A 22,462-nucleotide genomic window follows, 5' to 3' on the forward strand; every position below is an offset into this window, starting at 1 on the left:
CTTTTTGAGCAGCTCCAGTCTCCAGCTGTTGGTATTACGCAGCTGATGATCTCTGGGTGGGGAGGATGTGCTTTGAAACTGTGCCAGTCACATGGCTTCTGCATTAATAAGCATTCTTTTGGACCCCACTGCAGCTGAACCTGCCTGGCTGTCCTCACAGACCTCTGTGATCATGGATCCTGACACACTCTGGCATATCCTAACTGGTAAAAGAGCCCCTCACGCTACTTCAAAAGGGTCAAGTCTTTCTTTTCTTTTAAATTTTAAATGTTTAAAATGTTTGCAGAGCTCAACAATGACACATTTATTCTTCAGTAGTTCAACACTTTCACTGGTCCTACTACAAAAGAATGATATTCCAATTTTATATCTGGCAAAAAAAATTATTTACAAAAATATTCAACAAGCTGGAGATATATATAGCTATAATTACATTATATTATAACTAATACTAGAGTGCTGTTGAATGCTTGAATCTAATTGGTTGAAGAACGTTCTAAGCTGTGCAGTTATTTTCCGGGAAACGCACCGTCCGCATTATAGTTCCAAATCACTTCGCCAAATGATTTTGAAATAATCACATTATGAAATAAATGTTTTTCTCCAAAACACGTTGGCCACAATTATTGGCACCCCTAGAATTTTTTACGAGTAAAAAATATCTGAAGTTTATTCCCATTAATATTTACCTTTTTTTAGCACACCAGGGTGACTAAGAACATGAAAATTGTCTAGCTATGACTTGTTTCACAGGAGTTTAAATATGAGGAAACAGAAAAGCCAAAGCTAAAACCAAAGAATATAGTTCTGATGTGCAGCAAAAGTTTGTTGAACATCACAAAATAGAAAGTGGCTGTAAGAAAATAGCTAAAGAATTGACAAAACCCCATTTTGAACATCAGGGCAATAATTAAGGAGTTCCAATCAACTAAAGATGTTACGAATCTGCCAAGAAGAGGACGTGTGTCTATATTGCCTTAATGCACGGTGAGGAGGAGAGTTTGAGTGCCCAAAGACTCATCAAGGATCACAGATGGAGAATTGCAGAGATTAGTTGAGTCTTGGGGTCAGAAGCCTTCGAAAAAATAAGTAGATCAAACAACTCCTACATCCCCACATGTTGTTTGGGAGGGTTCCAAGAAAAATCCTCCCCGCTCATCCAAAAACAAACTCAAGCAAATTCAGTTGTCAGACACGATTGGAACTTTAAACGGCACAGGGTTCTGTGGTCAGATGAAACAAAAAAAATAGCTTTTTGGCAGCAAACACGCTAGATGGGTTTGGTGCACACAAGGATAAAAAGTACCTCATGTTTACAATTTAATATATCGTTGGATCTTTAATGTTGTGAGCATATTTTTCTGCTGGAGGTCCTGGACATCTTGTTCAGATACATGGCATCGTGGATTCTAACAAATGTCAACAGATAAAAAAATCAAAATCTTCTGCTAGAAATCCTATAATTGGCTGTGGTTGGATCTTCCATCAGGACAACGATCCAAAACAAACATTAAAATCAACACAAAAATGTGCTACGGAGCACAAAAACAAAATTAATCTTCTGCCATGACCGTCCCCATCCCCTCGCCTGAACCCTATAGAAAATGAGTGGAATGAACTGAAGAGAAGAGGCACCAGATCAGAGACAATTCCTCCATACAGAATCTCTCCAGATCTGGAGGGATTCTGTATGGAGGAATTGTCTCTGATCTCTTGTCAGCTGTTATCCAAACTCATCAGGAGAAAACTCAGAGCTGTTATCTTGGCAAAAGGAGATTGCAAAAAGTATTTAATAAAAGGGTGCCAATAATAGTTGCCAACGTGTTTTGGAGAAAATCATTTATTTCATAATGTGATTTCCCCTCCACCTTCAATTATTTTACTTCAATGAAATGGTTAGATTTTTGCAATTTTTTTAAATGAAAGATCAAAAGGATAAACAATGCAGATTTATTTTTTACAGCCATTTTTGTTCATATTTACCAGGTGTGCCTAAGGGGTGCCATTAATTCTGACCACAACTGTATTTATTATGGAAAAGTCTCTTTCTCATGCTCTCTCTTTCACTCAAACACACACACAAAGTACAGACACACTCTAGCACAGAAACATGTTGTCAGCGCTGCTCTGACGATTTTATCAGTAAAATAGTTTAATAACTTAAAGGCTACATGATATTTCTCACTAGTGAGGTAATAACGGCCCTGTTCTTGGAGCAGATACACTTACAGTTTTGCTATAAACAGCGACACTGCTGCCCAACACTTGAGAGACACACAGGGCTCTATTTTAACAATACAAGTGCACGTTCTAAAGCGCACGGCGCAAGTGCACTTAGGCCGTCTCTGAATCCACTTTTTCTAGGTTAACGACGGGAAAAATGGTCGGCGCCTGGTCCAAAAGGGTTTTTCCTATTTTCTTAACGAGTAATGGGTGTGTTTTGGGCGTAACGTGCAATTAACCAATCAGAGAGTAATTTCCCATTCCTTTTAATAGCCAGTTGCGCTTGCACCATGGCGGGTTCTATTTACATGGAGGAATTTGCAAGTGGAAAGATTGAACGCTAAAGCAGACCATCTATGGGACATAGAACTCTCTCTCTCTCTCTCTCGCTCTCTCTCTCTCATAACTGCATTAATAACTGCATTATTCTGCTATCAGTGGCTCAAACCTCCATTATAAGCTCTAAAAATGACCTTTTGAATAAGCAATGGAGGCTTGGGATTAAATGCGTTAGAAATTAGTCCTACAACAGCGTTTTAAGGACAAATACCTGATGTCTTGAAATACATAAATACATCATCTGAACAATGTTTTTAGGTGTGGTAACTGTAGTATAAGCATCAAGCTGACTCTCTCACACTGGCCCCAGTTCATTGTAGAGTAAACAAAGCATTAAGATTTTGAAAAGGAATAATAGATATTTTGAATTCTGCACTATTTCTATGTCACGAATCAAGTCAAATGGTGACATTGATCATATGACTCTTTGTACAGACTGTCAAATTTTTTTTGCTTCCATTGAAGCTCAAGATGCTTTTTAGATCACCTTAAATTATTTTGGAGAACCTGATCATCAGGTTTTACAGTGATGATACCCTAACTTGTGGAGTTCATGCAGTTTGAATGCTGCTTGCAATGAAGCAAAAAGAGGGACAAACAAAATACTAAGTCATGCTGAAATGAACACTGTAAGTTTAATGTTCTAATCAAACTGCAAGGACAAATACTTTATGTGGCCTTGAGAGAAACGCCATTTGTGCCTCGAGACAAAATAAATACAAACATGTTGTGATATCTCTAGCTAATTTCGAATGCAAGGTAATCAAAACAAGTCTCTCCCCAAGCAATTCTCTCTCACTGGGAATGAAATGGATGGCCCACTGTGATTGCAGATTAGCCTCATTTCATTGGTCGACTTCGACGCATACTAATTTGCTCCAAACTAAATGTGCTCAAGAGGCCCATCATTCTCATTTAGAGTTCTGGTATCTATTCCACCTCTATGGCTGTTTAGCAAGACATTAGTGTTTCTGTCTTTTTCATTCTGCACTCACTTCACACAGTTCTCATTTCCAATAGTGTAAAACATGATTTACTGTTGCCGTTCATTAGGGAGCATCTTGGTCCAGCATGGGTGTGTATTGAGCTGTAGTATGAAGTGCTGATCTATGCTGAATGACTCTAGTTGGGACCGCTAGGGAGGCTCTGTGAGTCATACTGTGAGACCTCAAAGGAAAGGCAGGAAGAATGGAGAGAACTCCTCTTACACTGACATCACCGGCTCTAGCAACCCACACCTGGAAATAATCAGCAGCTACAGAGCATGAAACACATTGGGAATATGGTCAGTATCACACAAGACGTTGTAAATCACAAGGCGGCGACCAAATCATATTATGAACTGTAGTAATAAATAGTATTTTTGAATGTTTGATCAAAACCTTTTGACTCAAAGGCCCCACTTTGTCCAGGACAAAATTTAAAGGCCCTCCTGTATAAGCTAATATGTACCTCTGGTATTCTGTTGTGCTAAAAACAAACTCAAAAATAGTGCGATTTCAGTTTATGGGTAACACTTTACAGTAAGGTTTCATTAGTTAACAACTTCTACATTAGTTAACTACATTTCAGTGTGTGAGTTTGTCCTGTTTTGCTGTTGCAGAAGCATGAGTTCTTGAAGCTCCGCCCTCTTCATGAAAGTGGGCCAGAGCACCAGCTCATTTGCATTTAAAGGGACACACACAAAAACAGCACATTTTTGCTCACCCACAAAAAGTGGCAATTTTAACATACTATAAAAATAATCTGTGGGGTATTTTGAGCTAAAACTTCACATACTGTGCGTTCACACCGCCGCCGGCGAGAGCGTCAAAGTGGCCGGAAGTCATTCATTTTCAATGAGAGCCCGGCGCGTCTTGGACGGTGAGAGCGGCGAGGAGAGTTGAAATCTGGTCAACTTTATGGCAATGAGCTATGACGCGGTTCGGCGGCAACGAATCGGAATGTAGAAGTGCTCCGTTTGAGAGGATTCCAGCGAACACAGTCTGTAAACTTTGGTTCCGACCACGTTACAGTAGTTCCCAAGCAAAATAGAGGAGGGATTGATCATTTGAATTTGATAAGAAGGCACGCAACACTATTTATAGCAAGATTTTAGCGCTAATACACTTTTTTTTAGCGGGAATGTAAATTAGAATATAACTTAACCAACACAAAAGTCACACCACACACATGGCTTTTAATTGGTTTATTTCGTTAGCAAACATGTATAGTTAACACTATAATTGTTCTTTCCATAGATCAATTTTCTGCAAAAATAACGATCGACATCCTTGTTTGCTTTGCGGCCCCTTTAAATGAAGTTTTAAAAAAGACCAAGCATTCGATCTACGTCAGAGCATCAGAGTGTCCACAAATCTTTGCACTGCGTCGCTGGCAGGGCGGCGAGAGCGAATTTTGCCGCTCTAGCCGGCGGCGGTGTGAACGCACAGATAGACACTCAGAGGTGTATTTTACATCTTGTAAAAAGAGGCATAGTAGCTCCATTTTAACTAATGTTAACAAATGAGACCTTGTTGTGTAGTGTTACCATTTTAGGACTTAAAATTGGACGTTTACTGAGACCCCTTAGTGGGGCCGGCCCCCTTGTTGAGAACTACAGTTCAAACCCTAATAAAAACACAATTATTGACCTCTTTTACTACTACTAACCTTTTTATGGTTGTATTACTACAACAAACTTTTACTTTTTTTAACTTCCTTTGAAATATTTATTTGTGATATTAACTGATACATTTTTGTTAATTAAATAAAGAAAAACATCAAGAATATTGAAAAAATATTTTAAGGAAAAAATTATCAAACATTTTCAAAATTGAATGAAATAAGTTTATTTACATCAACATTTCTCTCGCTTCACCCACAGTCTGGAGTTTTTCACCACAATGCATTATGGAATTGCTTTCTCCACAAATGCAATGCTTTAGCCAAAACATTAACCAAAATGAGATAGTATAATTAAGTAGCCTTTCTTTTTAAGCAGCCTTTGAGTCACAAGTTTGCATATGATGCCTTAAAATTCTAACAACGTAGGTAACTGCATAGGTTTTGGAATACAGCAGAAATGTTATAGATACTAAAAGCAATGTTAGCAAACTTGTTAACTTCTAGCCTGAATTAGACCAATCCAGCCTTTTTCGAAAAGACACATCCTCCAAAGATGTGTCTGAAGAATGTGAAGATAGCAAAAAGATTCCTCAGATTCTGACCAGCTTTATTTACATGCTGTTGTTAACTTTTTAAGCTACAGGAAAGCACACAATCTTTACTGAAGTCTGTGAGGGACATTTTAAATATGGTATTCTTAAGGCATTTTTGTTGTATGAACTATTTTTGAGTACAAAATAATAAATTCTGTTTACTCACAAATAAAAAAATATGCAAAACAAGGGCTCTTTATGTGAGGAAGGCTTTAAAAGCTCACAATGGTTTTCAAATTAAGTTGTACGACAAGGTCCAAGAGCTACACTGTGTAATTCTTTGGACATTGTAAAACGAGAGGAATTTAGGTCAGGCCACAATAAGTATTGTACTTTCATCAAGTATTGTACAGTAGCACGCAGGAATGTGCTCCATGTTCCATAGCAAAATTCTGCATGACTCCAATTCATACAAACCCAGCTATACGAACTCGGTTTGCCAAAAGCCTTTACCCCAGATACGGCTGCTCGCAATTCCTCATGGGAACACTGTTGTGTGTCCTTATACGTGGATGTGGCCATTGTTGTTTTAGTGTCACTCTCACACATTAACACTCATTCTATATCAGCCTTGGTCTTTGTTTACAGAACAATGCGCTCTTTGTGGCTACGCTGTCAGGTAGCGTTAGCGAGCTGTGTCATATCTCTGTGGTGCCACCCTCTGTCTCCCACTAGACCGCACCAAGTTCCAGTCGCTGTTCCAGTCAGGCTGCCCATGGGAACCACGGGATACAATAGCTCCTTTTGTGCCTCATCATCAAGACATTAGAGCCATTCTCATCAAGGTGGAGAGGGTCAGGCATGGACACAGAAAGAATCCATGACGCAATACCATAGCGCTGGACTATTCTTGTACAAATGCCTCGAAGATACCCCTGATTTTCACTGCACCTATCCTTTTATTATTGAACTAACTCTTTTTATTTGACTTACAATAGTTCAGCTCTCATCCTTGTGACTAAATTACACTAGTCATGGAGAAAGGTAATATCTCCCCAGACAGGCTAAAATGTCAGGCAGTGGGAGTGTGGAATGGAGGTATACAGACTTTAGTCGGAGTAGACGCCATATTTATCCTGACCAGGGGCGTAGGAGCAATCTGAAAAGTGAGAGGGGTACTTTGAAAACCTTATTAGCTTGGCTCATGAATATTAATGAAGTAATGTTTGCCCAGTAGTAGATTACCACTTGCACATTCTTTTACTCCACTGCCAAAGTCATTGTACGAGTGGGACTGCTATATTTTTAGTTAGCACAGCAGTTGAATGTTAAAATATGTTTATTTCACGAAATAAACTGCATTAGGAAAGCTGTGGGAACATGCTTGCTTGTTACACAATTTGCCCCAATTTTTTAATTTATATAGCAATATGAAATATGAAAACTATTTATATACACATATTTCAGTGTAGAGTATTTAATTCAATAGTAAACAATCATAATTTTATTTTAAAATCTGAGACACTGAAAACACAGGATCATGAGGTGCTCTCATCTAAATGAACACAGTGCCATGCTTCACTCTGAAACACGCAGCACATACAGGTATTTATTCAACTAAATCGCAGAGCTTGTGATTTGATAATCAGAGTAAACTATATCATGATTTGGGTTTTATAATTGTGCAACTCTACTTTAGTCTGTTCAGAGTGATATCTTAAAATACAAAGTTAAATCAAATTTTTTGTGCATTCTGAAATGTTTGTCCCCTGCAGTGCAGATATTTTTGAAAGACATATTTTCAGTGTTTCCTTGGCTGAATGATGAACCACTACTGTAGGTACAACACAGTATGACATTTTTAAAGGACTCTGCAGCCTCATTTTCATTCATGCCACATAAAATACAGTGTCAACATTACCTAAGGTCTGTTAACACTGTTTTATTTAAATCAGAGAATGTTAAGTTTGAAGAAAACAGAAATATTAGTGATATTGAATTAAACAGCATCAGAAAGGTAACAACAACCATACTTCCAGCTGACAGCATCTTCTAGATTTACAGTACAAAGCAAACAATACTTCAAACTATATGCAAAGACGACAATAGCAAATAAAGGCTGATCTCAAACAACTCACCAACATTTGCGCAAACATTGCATGATCAGAGTCTATTCTTCATGTATATCAGCGGAAAAAGCCAACTGGAAGCACCTTTCTACTTCAAAGCCTTCTAAAACACCTTCAGTTATGACTACTCTACTATTTGCCAATATCAAACAAAGGAAACACAAATAGACACTCACATGACTATCGGTTTAAGTCAGCCACTGACTAATGTGTTGTACAGACACTATACACCTACTACAGAACACTGCTTACACAACACAGTCACCTCATCCCTAAAAAAGCCACATGCTTAGACCCCTTCTTTTTCAATTAAGAGTCATATAAATGCCACAGATAAACCATCACCGGGAACTAACAAGGCCATGTTATGATAGTGGTCCGGTGGAGATTCACGGGAAGCCCAGTGAAGAGCTCATTAGCAGCCAGAAAACGCCACTTGGCAACTCGAGTCCTGCTTGCTCTCTGCTTGTTAGATCTGCAGGGTTTTGTTGGCTTGCAGGGCCCAAAGTGTGCACACAATTCACTCACAAGTTTGCAGAACTTTACATTTAGTCTGCATTTCTTAAAAAAAAAAGGAACTCTTTTTTTTTTCGGTCCCCAAACATAAAAAGCATATATATATGCTATATATTAAACATAAAAACATATATATATATATATATATTAAACATAAAAAAAAGGATTCTGGTTTTCATAAATTGTAACACGATATTGTCCACAGTTGCAAAGTTACTTATTGTTAGTAGAATGTCTAAAGTGGTGTAACCATTTGTCCCAACGGACATGTTTAAGAACTTGCAAGTGTCTTGTTTCCAGATAAAAATCTCAAAAAAAAAGAACGGGCAAATCAAAAACCAAGGTGAACAGTTCATGTTATGCAAACATTGAATTCATCTGTGTGTTAATGCCTTCCTAACCTACTTATACTGTCTATTAAGATGGCATTTTTCAGGTTTTGGGATGCAGCCTCTGTTCTGAACTCCCATGAATTGCAGACAAAAGGCTAAAAACAACAGCACCCTCAGGCCATAACACGCTGTGACAGTTTCACACTCAAATGCCTGTGTCCTCAATCATCAAACTAGTAGTGAGCATGGCCTGCTTGACACTGGCACAAAACCCAACCACAACAACAAGGAGCAAGACTGGGGGGAGGAATCAAATATTCACAATCTCTCCAGCAACATCCAACATCTCTTCTGCCTTGAGTTCATAGCACTCAAAAGTACACCCGTGATTTTCATAACCAAGCCCCTAGTGTCACAGGAAGCCATAGATAAAAGGAACAATCACACAAAGGAGTCAAGAACAGAGAGATCTGTAGAAATCTTGAGCCGCTGGCTGCCTCCTCGTTCCGACCATTTGGTCTTTATAGTGTCTGATGTGCTACAGTGTTCCGGCATCTCATCTCCTCCTTTCCCATCAGCTCCAGGATGGAGCCACAGAACATCCAGGAGCTTTTGAAGGTCCTGCATGAACCATCTGGGAGAACGACTGAAATGGCAGAGATAGGTAGAACTAAAGCTGGGCTTCCTATGATCCTGAAGCTATGCCTGGAAATTTTTTAACATGCGTTTGAAATGGAGAAGTATTCGTCATTTAATTCTGAGGAATGAAATCTCTTTCGTGACAGACAGTGTGTCACTGTGGCTGAATTCACTGAAGAATTTTTTTTTTTTTTTAAACTACACAGAGTTGTGTGTGGAGCCTTGACCTCAGCCGTTGTTGTTATGCAGAGCTTGTGCTGTCTGACTGAAACAAGGCCTTGTCAGTCCACACGCCGGCCGCTCGAAATGAGCCAAGAGAAGCCTGCAGGCCATCTCAAGTGTGTCTCGTTACCACGCAGATTTGCATAAGTGGATCTGTAATCCCAAATACATGCCTGAGCATGTATCACCCACCTATCTTTTTATGAAGTGAATGGAAGTGTTTTTCAATATAAGGTGTTTTTATACATACATGTGCGTACATGGGTAATTCCTACTAGCCTTAAATCCCATATTATTTATCATCCTGGATAAAATATTCTGGATTAAATATTAAACATCCTCCGGGAAGTGAAATCATTTCAAATGGGAAAACAACAGCAGACGCCATTGGATTAATTTTGTAATACACTACCATTCAAGTTTGGGGTCAGTAAGATTTTATTCAGCGAGGACACATTAAATTGATCAAAAGTGACAGTAAAGGCATTTATTACGCTACAAACGATTTCTATTTAATATAAATGCTTTTAAACTTTCTATTCATCAATGAATCCTGAGAGAAAATATATCCTGGTTTCCACAAAAACATTAAGCAGCAAAACTGTTTTCAACATTGATAATCACATTTTTAAATAAATTAAATTTATAAATAAGTTACAGAGCTCAAGATGCATTGCATAGCAGATACGACCCATGTGTACAGTATATGCGAGTATACGTGAGTGTGTGCAACCAGAGGATTAATATCAAAACCACACAGTCTTGTCTTTCTGGCAACACACCATGTCGCTCTCTCTGTGGGGAAAAAGAATGTTTTCCACTGACAGATTGACTGAATCTTGCAGTCGCAAATCTTCTTGTTCACCTCGGCTAGGGTGAGGGAGCTCTCCGAGGGGCCACTCACACTCATTAAAGCCATCCATCACCTCTCTGGCAAAGTAACTCTCCCATAAGAGAAACCAACCAGTTGGCCGCAGTGAAGTGATCAGGGCAACTAAGCAACGGAGTTGATGTCCAGTCTTACACTCTGGGAAGCGCATAAGTTCAGAGGCCGCCGATCTGAGGGGGAAGAAGACAAAGCTGCTCGGCTTTTCTCAGGCTGGTGGAAACTGTCAATCGGTTCGTCTTTTCTTTTAAGCAAAACAAAGCAGTCAATAAGGTCCAGAAGGAAAAGAAAGAGGAAGAGTAGATTGTATTCAAGCCAAGAACACTTAAACCAGCATAAGCAAAGTGTTAAAGTGCAAAAAAATATATCAATGTTAAAGGTAGGGTAGGCAATTTCAGAGTGGCTAATAATAGCAAGCTAGCTTTGAAAGCATAAGATACCCCACTCCCTTCAGAGCGTCTCCAAAGCCACGCCTCCTTCAAAACACATGAACATATGCAGGTCGCGCACAGCCAGAGCAGATTTAGCAAAGCATCATAAGACACAGAGTTAAATTACCTCAAAGCACATAACATTTAGGGCTGGGTAAAAATATCGATTCATCAATGCATTGCAATTATTTGTTTCTCAAGTCAATATCTATTCATCAACTCCTATGAATCGATTCAGCCCACCGGCCAGTGGCGGCGCTGTGGGCAACACTCTAGTGAGAGCGTTCAGCGTTGTACAAGACGCGCTTTACCAAAACAGCAAGATGACGGACAGTACCTGCACTCCGTTCAAGCCTGCACCGCCAACCAGGGACGTCGTTAGGCCTATTTTAGGGGGGCTGAAGCAACCTCAAAATGTTCCTAAGCCCCCCTAAATGATAATAAGAACAACAATAAGTCTCAGGAAGTCTCCCGCATATTGATAACGGCGCCCTGATGTATGCAAATTAGTTCAAATCTCCTGAAATCTAGAGGTGACGAGCTCCAAACCGCATAGCGCGCGACAGAGAGGAAGAGAGCGAGAGTCCTTGCGTGTGTGTGCAAATGTGCGCGTGTGTGCCTCACGAAGCGCTTTTTTTTATGAGTAAGCACATTTTGTGTTTCTGTTTACATTTCTTTTATAACTTGAATGTATAGGAAGAAAGAAATATACTTTCTATTACAGTTACATGCACTTTAGAGGTGTTAATAAAGCACCTGTTTGTTACAGTTGTGGTTTGTATTCAACACATGTAAACTATTGTACAGTTTGTTCTGCTAAATAAACCATGACAGGAAACATGCTGGGGTCAATTTGTTCTTAAACATTGGTAATACTGCACACATTATTTAAAAATATACTCAGGTACTTAATTACTTGTGTATTTACTAATTATTGAATCGATATCGAAGCTAATAAATCAATATCGAATCAAAATCTAATCGAAGCCTCAAGAATCGAAATTGAATCGAATTGTGAAATTCCTAACAATACCCAGCCCTAATAATATTACAATAACAATTAACGTAAACATCTTACAGAGCTCAGACTTGTACCACCTGACTGCTGCAGATTCATTTAGGCCAATAGTGTTGACATAGAAATACATAAATCCGAGTCTGAGGACATGAACAGGAAAATGCCATCTCATAATTACGGTTACGACATGGCATGAACGCAGCATAAGCTTGTTGTTTTGATTCAGGAGGAACTTTAAAAGGCAGCTGCTGTTTGTTTGCAATGCTCTGTGACTGTTGAACAGATGTACACAGATCTGTACTCAATGATTGGATGAACATTTTTTGGTCCTGAGACTTCCACAGAATATAAATGTACATGTTTTAATATTTAGACCACCTCTATCATTGATTGGCTGCTATCAGGATGTGAAAGGAGTTTCAACCAGTATAACAAAAAGTGTTTATAAAACAAATTGCCATACTTTTAATGTACTTTATTCTATGAAATGGCAACTGTAAGCCAAGCGTAGGTTGACTTTGCAAATAATAAACACTGTGGCAGATTGAAAACATTGCGGTGTTTGTTTAAATGGTTTGAGCAAGACCAGGGTTTGGGGCAGAAATGCAACCGAAAGTGACAAAAGATCCTAATAACCGGTTTAAACAGGGCCTAAACAACAGCTCCAGTCAAACTCAGACCGCAGAAGCTGGATCATGTGCATTTATTATCTATGATCCGTTTACCAGTGGCTTTGAATTCAAAGCCTTTGGAAAAGATACTGACCTCTAAGTTTAAACTAGCATCTCCAACTTCAGTCCTCAGAATGCAACACATTGCTCATATCATGAGTTCTAGCTGTTCCTAGGGAGAGTCCTGAAATACGTCCCTGCCTAAACAGCATCTGTGCCTGCGCCAACATTTTCAGTAATGGTGAGTCATGTCAATGAGCCTTAGAAAACAATGCTGTAAGTGGTTTAGTTTACTTTTGATTGTTTATGCTATTAAAGCTTTTTGCATTTGATCAAGATATTACTAAAAACCAGCTGTGCAGATCAACAAAAAGCTATATTATTCTGTTTAGTTAAAATGACAAATCCATATGAAATCAAAATTACCCATATTCCTGGTCTTATTGCTCATGGTTTATCTATCTAAAAAAAGTTTGTCTTCATAATTTAGCATCCAAATAAATTGCTTGGCCTCTGAAATGACTTCTCTTTTGTAACCAATCCTTCATTTTGTAATTCCTTCAAATCATGTTCCGCTAACTAAAACTATTTATTTAGGTTTTTCGTATAATATTTATATTTTACCTTAAGTTGAAGTACTAAAATGAATAAAACTAAAACAAGACATTCAGAGCAAGGACATTTTTAAAGCAATATAAAAAAACAAAAATAATACAAATGACGAAAATGTAGCACAAAAAAATGTATATACTAAACTTAAACTATACTTACTATAACTAAAATATAAATTCAAAAGCAAATAAAAAAATATTAATATATAGGCTATAGTAGTATATGAATAAAACTAAAATGTTTAAAATAAAAAAAAATGTTGCAGTCTCTTTCACTCTAAAATACTGTATGACATTTGCAAATTAAAATGGTTTGAGAATGCACTTTAAATGTTGGCCTACACATTTAGGATTTCTATTGTGCAAAGTCTACATCTAGCTGAGTGCACTATGTCATCCAGCATTCAAGTTAAGAATATGAGCTAAGTTGGGGCAGCAAAGAAAATGAAAAGGCAGAAAAAAAGTCATTCTGGCTGAGATATCACTGCAAAGGGCAGCACAGGTCCTTAATTAATCTGAGACCTCAAGCCCAGGCCCATGAGGTTCAGCTGGACTGTCATACATAACTAATCAAGGCAGGCAAGGCTGTGTCCTAATTCAGAGGCTGCGTCCCTTGAAGGATGCAGACTTCAAAGGCCTTGCTTTCGAAGGTCTTAAAGGATGCAGCCTCTGATTTGGGATGCAGCTATTGATATAGAGACATGATTAGGGCCGTATGTTAAAGAGAGTGTGGACTGTAAGGACTGAGTCAAATAGGACATCTGGGAAAAGACGGTGTGCCATTAAATAGCTGGATCATATCATCATGCACAACATAAAGGGGAAGTTCAAAGCAACATCAATTATTTAATAGACTAGGCAAAGTTTCTGAAAACATTTCTCAACCAATAATTCAAATAAATTTTTTAAGGTCAAGCCATTTCATCTTTTCACACACATCTAAAAAGACAGATATATCTTATGATGTTTGCCATTTTGTAATCTACTCTCATTAAGTGGTATTACACATTCTCATTTCTAATGTTGACAATATGATGCATTTTATAAAGATCTGGTAAATGTCACATAGGTTTGGGAACTGAGAATCCTTTCTTATTCAAAGCCTGTGCCATTGTTTTCAAATTACAGGAACTAAATGACGTTCGGATCTGTTAATAGTTTCAGATGCACATTATTCCGTGATGCGGACGGAACTGAACCTACATCGTGAAACCGACAGTGGGACCAGTGTAGTCTGATTCTCGAACAAATGAATCTTAAGAGCCAAATCTTTTCAGGTAATCAAAACTACAGCGCAGCTGGGTTTTTTTAGTGTATCAAAACTAAATAGAGCAACTAGTACAGTCCGATTCCCAAACAGATTAATCTTCTGAGCCGGTTGTGAATCAAAACCATACAGCGTAATCGGCTCAATCTGATTCCCAAACGAATGAATCTTATGAGCCAATTCTTTTCAGGTAATCAAAAACTACAGCACAGCTAGTTGTTTTTAGTGAAATAAAAATAAATAGCGCAACCAGTACAGTCTGATTCCCAAACAGATGAATATTATGAGCAGGTTCTTTTCAGTGAATCAAAACCAAACTGTGCAGTCAGAATAGTCTGACTTCTGAAGGAATGACACTTAAAAGAACCAGATCATTAAACACACAACTAACTAATCAGTGTATTTGAATCAACAGTCAGTAATGTGACACAAATGCAACAAATATTTATGAAGATTCTTTGATATATTTCACAGTCTGCACGCTGTCTGACACTGTCTGACACAAACACACATACGCCTCATGATTAGTTGGAAAAAGTAACACAAGAACCGCAGGGACACCTTCAATCTAACTAATGAGAGCAAAATTACACTGCCCTTTTCAGCTTCCCATTACATGGTAATAATATCTGGGCTCTAATGCAAGGGGCCACAATATGAATACGTTTCCATGCACCTACTATCTCATTAAAGTGTCCTCAGCTATCAAGCCTTCCAGTTTGTCTAGAGGAGAGGACACTTTTCTGCTACAAGGCAGTGACACTTGAGAAGTCCACTATGTGCCAGCCCAAAAAAAAAAAAGAAAAAGCAGCGCTCACTCAAACACTTCTGTTCCCCCGCATTATCAACCTGACCGAAAAAAGCCAATCTTGCTGTCAAGAGCAGTAAACAATGGCTTGTGTGAGGTTACAGTGCGTGCCTGACACACAACAAAGATTGTAGTTGGAGTCCACAACAGCATGTTCCCTTAGTGGAGATGGGGTAGGGGTAAAGAAAGTTATGACAAACTGACACGTATATTGATGCATTGTGGGAAATAAAAGATTAAGACCACAAGTGAAGATTTGTCTTTAAAACTAAATTTTTCAAATGATTTTATCAGCATAAAAACGGTGTATTTCTGATTTTGCACTATTTTTTAGTTTACCAATCAAATATTTCGGTTCCATTTGTTAACATTAATTAACTGCTTTAGTTAACATGAACGAACAATGAAAAATTATTTAAAACATCTCCCAATCTTAGTTAAATGTTAAGTTCAACATTTACTAATACATTATAAAAATCAAAAGTTCTATCTGTTAATATTATTTAATGTACCTGAGCAAACAATGAACAGTTGTATTAACTAAAGCTAGCATAGATGAATGTTTAAATTAAATACTGTAACATTTCTAGTTGACGTATTGACTAACGTTAACTACTGGCACCTTATTGTAAAGTCTTACCCATATTTATTTCATTTTCTGTTAAAATAAATTGTTATAAATGAATCAAAACCCTAAAAATCCCACATTTATATTGCGATTGTATCTGGTGGATTAATAACTGTAATGAAATGAAAGAGCAGACAGCATGTGCTTGTATGTTCTACTCCACTATAGGGCTCTATCCTCCACACATGACAAAAGCAATATATCTCTGAAACCATTATTGAAGGGAATATTTTCTGGATGATGTCGTGAGTCCAAGGGTGTGGTGGCCGAGGAACATGAGATCAATAATTCAATACAGCAAGCAACACATGGGAATGTAGGGGTGGGTGATATGGCAACAAATTTACCACAAATCTTTTTCAGACTATTTTGCAAGTCACTAAGCAGTACAGCAAAATTAATTTCCCCATTTAAAAAAAATTAAATAGCCAAAATAGGGGTAGGCAATATGACCAACATATTTTTTCAACTTTTTTATTTCACTGTAGCATGATCTCTCTTCAAAGGCAGATAGTGGAGACATTTTTATCGTCCAAAATCTAATTGTTAACAATCTAAAATTTTCATATTGCAGACCCCAATGAGAATGTCTAGACTGCAAAAGAAAAGGAACCAGAAAAGGAATGTGGCATTGATGTCTAGACTGCGGCTCCTGATTTCCAAATTTTTTAGTTGCTGTAAACAGATTTGCTTTTCCTCTTCAGAAAATTGCAAGCCTTAGTGTTCATTTCCTATTTATTGGTCAGATCAAATTTTTTTGTATAGCCGGTCACATTGTTTTAAAAGTGGCCTATATTTAAAATTCAGTGACGTAAAAATCGCATATATTCCGATATGACTGTTCAGACAGAGGTTGCATTGCAAAACATCTGCCCTGTATCGAATTTAGGAAGTTGCCCAAATCGGAATTGAAAAGATCAGATTCCGTGTGTGTTTTTTTGCTGTTCACACTGTCATGAGAGAAACAGATCTTTGTCACGAATGAGCAAATTTGGGCCACATTTACCTGCAGTCTGAACATAGCCGAAAATTCTCAGACGAGGAGAACCCATTTGACTTAATTACATCCTCTTGACTCTTTATTTATTGGAGCAAATGTCCTAGTGAGAAGAATGGAAGCTTTTAGTAGACAATGATGAATTTAATTAAGTGTCAGTGAACTGTGCTAAAATTCATAGCACACTACAACATAATCCTCTTTTCCTTGAAAAGTTTTCCAAACAGGATTAGCTGTGGGAGCTGAAGCTGGAGGAAAGGAAATGAATTGAAGAAAGAGAGTGATCTTTTTTTCCCCTCAAGTATCTCCTTCTCTCTCCTCTGGATTCTGTAACCAAGGAGACTGTTTCTACCTCAAAGACCTTGATATTTTGGGGTAGAGGGTACTGAAGAATACATTTGTGTGTTTGCAGTCATATTTTATAAAAATGTTTGAAGATTTTACATATACTATGGTATATATGGTTGGGAATAATTCTGAACATAAGAACTGGCACCTTCAATCATGAGTGTGAATTTAAATTGAATTGACTGCAACCCAAAGGATGTAGAATGACAGGAAGAGGAATTTTCAGTCGTCACAAGGAATTTCAGCAGTCAGCAGTTGGATATATCATTTTGATTAATTTGCATATTTACTCCCTGAAATGTAGGCATTTACATCTAAATAAAATCTATTGATTTTATATTGATGCCTGGCTCTATCTGGAAGAGTTTACAATAAATAGAAAATAAATATTTTTTAAAGTGTGTCCACAATGATCCTAAACGAATAAATAATTGAATAGTAATAATAAACGAATAGTATATTAAATGTAAATATATATATTTTTATATAATCAAAGGTTTTCTTTCAATTTTATTCCATTTAAATTCCACTTCTTTAAGTTCAAATTTGAATTACAATTCAGCATCGTGTTGGCTTTCTCCCTTGAAATTTGAATGGCATTCTCTATTCAATTCTGAATTCTGCAAAGCTTGGTACACAAATCAGGCCAGATTCAGCCTATTGGGTTTAAAAATGAAACTAATCTTCCACATGCAGGGCAGTTTTAATACTGAAAAATGTTACATTATCCCTGGCAGAAAGAGATAACCTTGTCTTAAAATACCTTGTTGGGCCTTGTTGCCCCCCAGATATAGTGGCATGAACAGATGTCTTGAAAAGAATACCTACATCTCCCTTTTTCAGACACTCTTTGAGGCTCCGTTAGCTGATTCTGTATTTAAACAGGGCACAACAGCAGGGTCTTTCTCTCTCACATCCCTCATGAACCATTACGTTAAAAGGCAGTTCTCTGAGTAGCAGGTCAACAAGACATCCGTCTCACAGACATAGTTTAATGGAAAGTGGTACTTTCACAGCATTACAGAGACCACACTGAAGAAAAATCCTACTGCTGATGCAGTAAAACAAGTCACCAAACTTCAGGGTGAAGAGAGTTTTATGTTGTCTTGCAGCTATTTCCCATTATCAGGCTAAAACACTCATGAATCAGCATGTGTGAAACACCATATTATTATCTCCACAGCGAACGGCTGTTCCATGCCGTCACAGGTGGTGGCATCGCTACAAATGCTGAGAAACCGCATGCTCTCTCAACCCAACCTGTGATTTACAACTACACATCAGATTAATATGATAATGCTTATCATTTGCTATAAACGAGCTTGGCACTTACCATATAACGAGCTTAGCACTTACCATATAAACCATGTAAGTGGTTATCGATGGTTATCAAAAGCAACATCAATTGTCATATCACATCCTAGTTCCTAAAGGTCTGTTCGATATACTGACAAAAAAACTCCCAAAACATCCTTAAACAGGAAGTGGTCAAAAGACCTGAAGAGCATCCAACAGATTGAAAATTTCTGCCAAACGCTGCACAGAAACCAAATGATCCGTTGAATAGAATAGTAAGAGAGAGAATGTGAGAACCAATTCCCTGGAGTGGCTGTGATGAGAATCACCAGTAACACTATTGCAAGCTATTCTTAACATCAGAGAAAGAAACGATCAGGGGTGATCACAGGTTTAAAAGAGATCAGTGAAGTCTCACATTCACAGAACTGAGACCGATGTCTTGTAATCTTACACAACGTAGTAACGTACTTATCCTATGTCGACAGCTGGTTTTGTACAGAGAAAGAATATGGGCCGGTGCCATTTCAACGGCTATGACTGTGTACAGATTCCATTTAAAGTGTCCATCACGAGAGAGGCTTTGACAGAATTAATGTGATCTGTGAATAATGTTCAGCATAAATCTGCAGAGACTGGAGCCAAAATCTGTTTAGAAGCAAGTCAGGCCATCTCGGTACTGTAATACCCCCTGGCCAGCTATTTCTGCTGAAGGGAAAGACAGAAATATCCAAAATTACACCTTTATCATGTTCCAAAGCCTCTCTGAGTCTGAGTTTACCTACCCTGTCTGCCAGGCTAATGGAGTTTATCAAAGACTCATCTACAAATCAGCAGGTCTAGTACAAACTCCTCTCCAGCCACAAATAGAACCGATTCTCCAAAAAGCGAGGACTCCAATCCAGATTAATCACTATGGATATGAATAGACAGGCAAGCACACTGACCGGGCGGATGGAAGACCTTGAGAGCCATTTAGCTCAAGAAGACAAACACTTACAGCCAATATTCTTAACAGCCATGGGGAGCCCAGAAACACGGGGCTCATCAAGACGAATGTGCATATATTTTAACCCGACCCTTTACCAATGTCAACAATAGGGATGTATTTTTTTAATTGTTGGCCACCAACATATTTACAATAAAATATTTTTATATTTGACTAAACATTATTTATACATTTAATCAACTAAATAATGTGCTAAATTACCACATTACATGTGTCACAATGAAATGCAAACAGCCTGCCAACATTTTCACCCCATTACAAAAAAGCAATATATACATAAACATGTAATATACATATTTGTAAAATAAAATATCAATTATATTTATATTCCACTAAAAATAATGATGTTATATTACGGTATATTATATTATAGAGTAACACTGCATACATTTATACTTGATTGGCAGCCCTAATTAATTTGATTTTCTTAACCTGTTGCAAGGAGTCAAACTGTAGCAAATATCATTCTAGACACTAGCAGCTTTATTTTATCTGCACACTGTACTGTGCCTTATTCACTTAGCACGAGCAAACCGTACGCCTTTATTTCCTCTGTGACAAAACAAACAGCAGCCAATGTCATTGCTAACAGTCCTGCGCTAAAGCTAACTCCACTTGCTGCTATTAATAAACATTTGTAGCTCCATAAACCTTGAATATATAAAATACACTCCCACGTAACCAGTCACTGTGACATCATTAGACAGGAAGAGGCCATATGACATGCCATGCTGATGCAGGATGTTTTTCCTGTCACGCCAATGTGAAATGAGCAAAGGGACACTGTGTGTTTGTCATGCCTCAGCTGCTGCAAAGCTGGTGGCAGCACAGAACCCAAAGCATGCGAGACGTACTGTACACAGGCTTAAATTAATGAGCAGAGTCCTTGAATTCACGGAAGCAGCATCTAACATTCACAGATATTCTGAACGTGGAAAATATTAGGGCTGTAAAATCGATTAATTGCATCTAACATTAAAGTTTGTGTTTATATAATATGTATGTGTCTCTGTGTGTCTGTGTGTGTGTGTGTGTGTGTGTGTGTGTGTGTGTGTGTGTGTGTGTGTGTGTGTGTGTGTGTGTGTGTGTGTGTGTGTGTGTATATATATATATATATATATATATATATATATATATATTAGGGCTGCAGCTATCGATTATTTTTGTAATCGATTAATCTAGCACTTAATCGATCGATTAATCGAGTAATCGGATAATTTTTTTTGTGTGTTTTTAAACAACCAAAACAAATAATGCATAACGAAAATGATGTGTCTGTAAAATGATCAAGCATTTGGCTTTTATTTCTCAAAAAAAAAAAAAAACTTATTTCAACTCCAACATTTGGCTCCAAAACTAGGCCTATTTGTTGCAATTTTTACCCATTTAGTATAAGTGCCAACAATGTTCTATGCTCAATTACTTTGGTAGCCAATTAAAATGTCTTCCCCAAAAGTACAAGTGGATTTGGAGAAGCAGGCTGGGGAATTAAATTTTTTGTTGTTGTCTGTAACTATTTGGAAGACGTGACATACAAACAAGGTCTCGCAAAGACTGCAATACAATATTTGTTCCTCCATCACGTCGCGGTGTATACAGTGAATGCATGCTGAAATTATTGTTGCGTGGCTACATGAAAGTTTAAGCATATGTGATGCATTGCCGCAATTGATCTGACTGACGCGTGAGAGTGACGAGGGTGCATGCGTGTGTGTCTGTGTGTGTGTGTGTGTGTGTGTGTGTGTGTGAGAGTGAAGGGGTTCACACATACAACGCGAATTTAATTATTTGCGCGAGTAGATTACATACAAAGTCAGTGCAAAGACGCGAATGACGCGAACGTCTTCCGCGCACGTTGAAAATTTTTAACTCGAGCGAATGTTTAAGCGTCTAACTAGACGCGATAGACGCGTACTTGACGCTCTATTCGCGTTCGGTGTGAACACACCATTAGGTTATGTTTCAGTGACGCTTGGTGAGAGCATGGAGTGGATGTTTTCGGTTCAGATTCTGAATCATTGAAGTCGTGTTGTGGTATGCCAGGTCTACTTCGCAGTAGACACATTGCACCTTGTTCTCTTCCTTTCTTCCTTTTTAAGTATGTAATAATCCAAACTTTAGACATTCTCTGCCGTTTATGGACATCTTTACTCTCCGCCATCGCGCCAAATAAATTCAAAATGTATCACGCGCTATAGTAGGCTATAGATCCGCGTATAGTGAATTAAATTTTACATAGGAATTTCACGAGGCTTCGAGGCAGAGTTTTTGCCTCGAGGAATTTTTGTAATCGAGTAACTCGAGGAATCGTTTCAGCCCTAATATATATATATATATATATATATATATTACATATGCAGATATATTACATATGCATATATATATATATATATATATATCACATGTATTATATAATCTTTGACAGCACTAATACGTTGAGCAAACACAGCTCAACGATAATTGAAAACAATAAATTTGCTGCTGGCCTGCCAAAATTTTCACTAGCCCACTAGTTTTTTGTTTGTTTTTTTCTAGGTTTTTATAGAAACCAAATGTTTAAGTTTGCATCAGGGAGTAAAAAGTAAGCATTGGGCCCATTAGGCCACATGAAACTTCTATTAATTAGCCTCAAAACTCTCTCACACTTCCCCAGGGCCATCCTTATTTGCTGAGGTGTGCTAAATCATCCCTTTGAGTACTAATGTCATGCTACCAAAATGATGGCTTTGATACCTATAAAAATATAGGTAACTAACTGCTGCTACAGATATATTATAGTCGAGGAGTTGCAGAAATCTGCGAGACACTCCAAATGATGCAAGGCATTGACAATCACCTGCTATGAATAACTGACAGGAATTTATAGTGCATGAACACTGATCAACAATGACGAACAATGACTATTTTTTTGAGCATCTACAATGAATCAGTAACTGCATATGCAATCAAAAC

At 37.8% G+C, this 22,462-nt stretch overlaps 1 protein-coding gene across 3 annotated transcripts in view; it reads right to left on the reverse strand.

The window, feature by feature from the left end:
• Window positions 1-22,462, reverse strand: part of magi3a (membrane associated guanylate kinase, WW and PDZ domain containing 3a) — a 148,891-nt gene that overhangs the window by 68,273 nt on the left and 58,156 nt on the right. The window lies entirely within an intron of this gene.

Source organism: Siphateles boraxobius, unplaced genomic scaffold (assembly GCF_051911475.1).
Source record: "Siphateles boraxobius isolate OS27281-9 unplaced genomic scaffold, OSU_SipBor_1 77, whole genome shotgun sequence".
Lineage (NCBI taxonomy): Eukaryota > Metazoa > Chordata > Actinopteri > Cypriniformes > Leuciscidae > Siphateles > Siphateles boraxobius.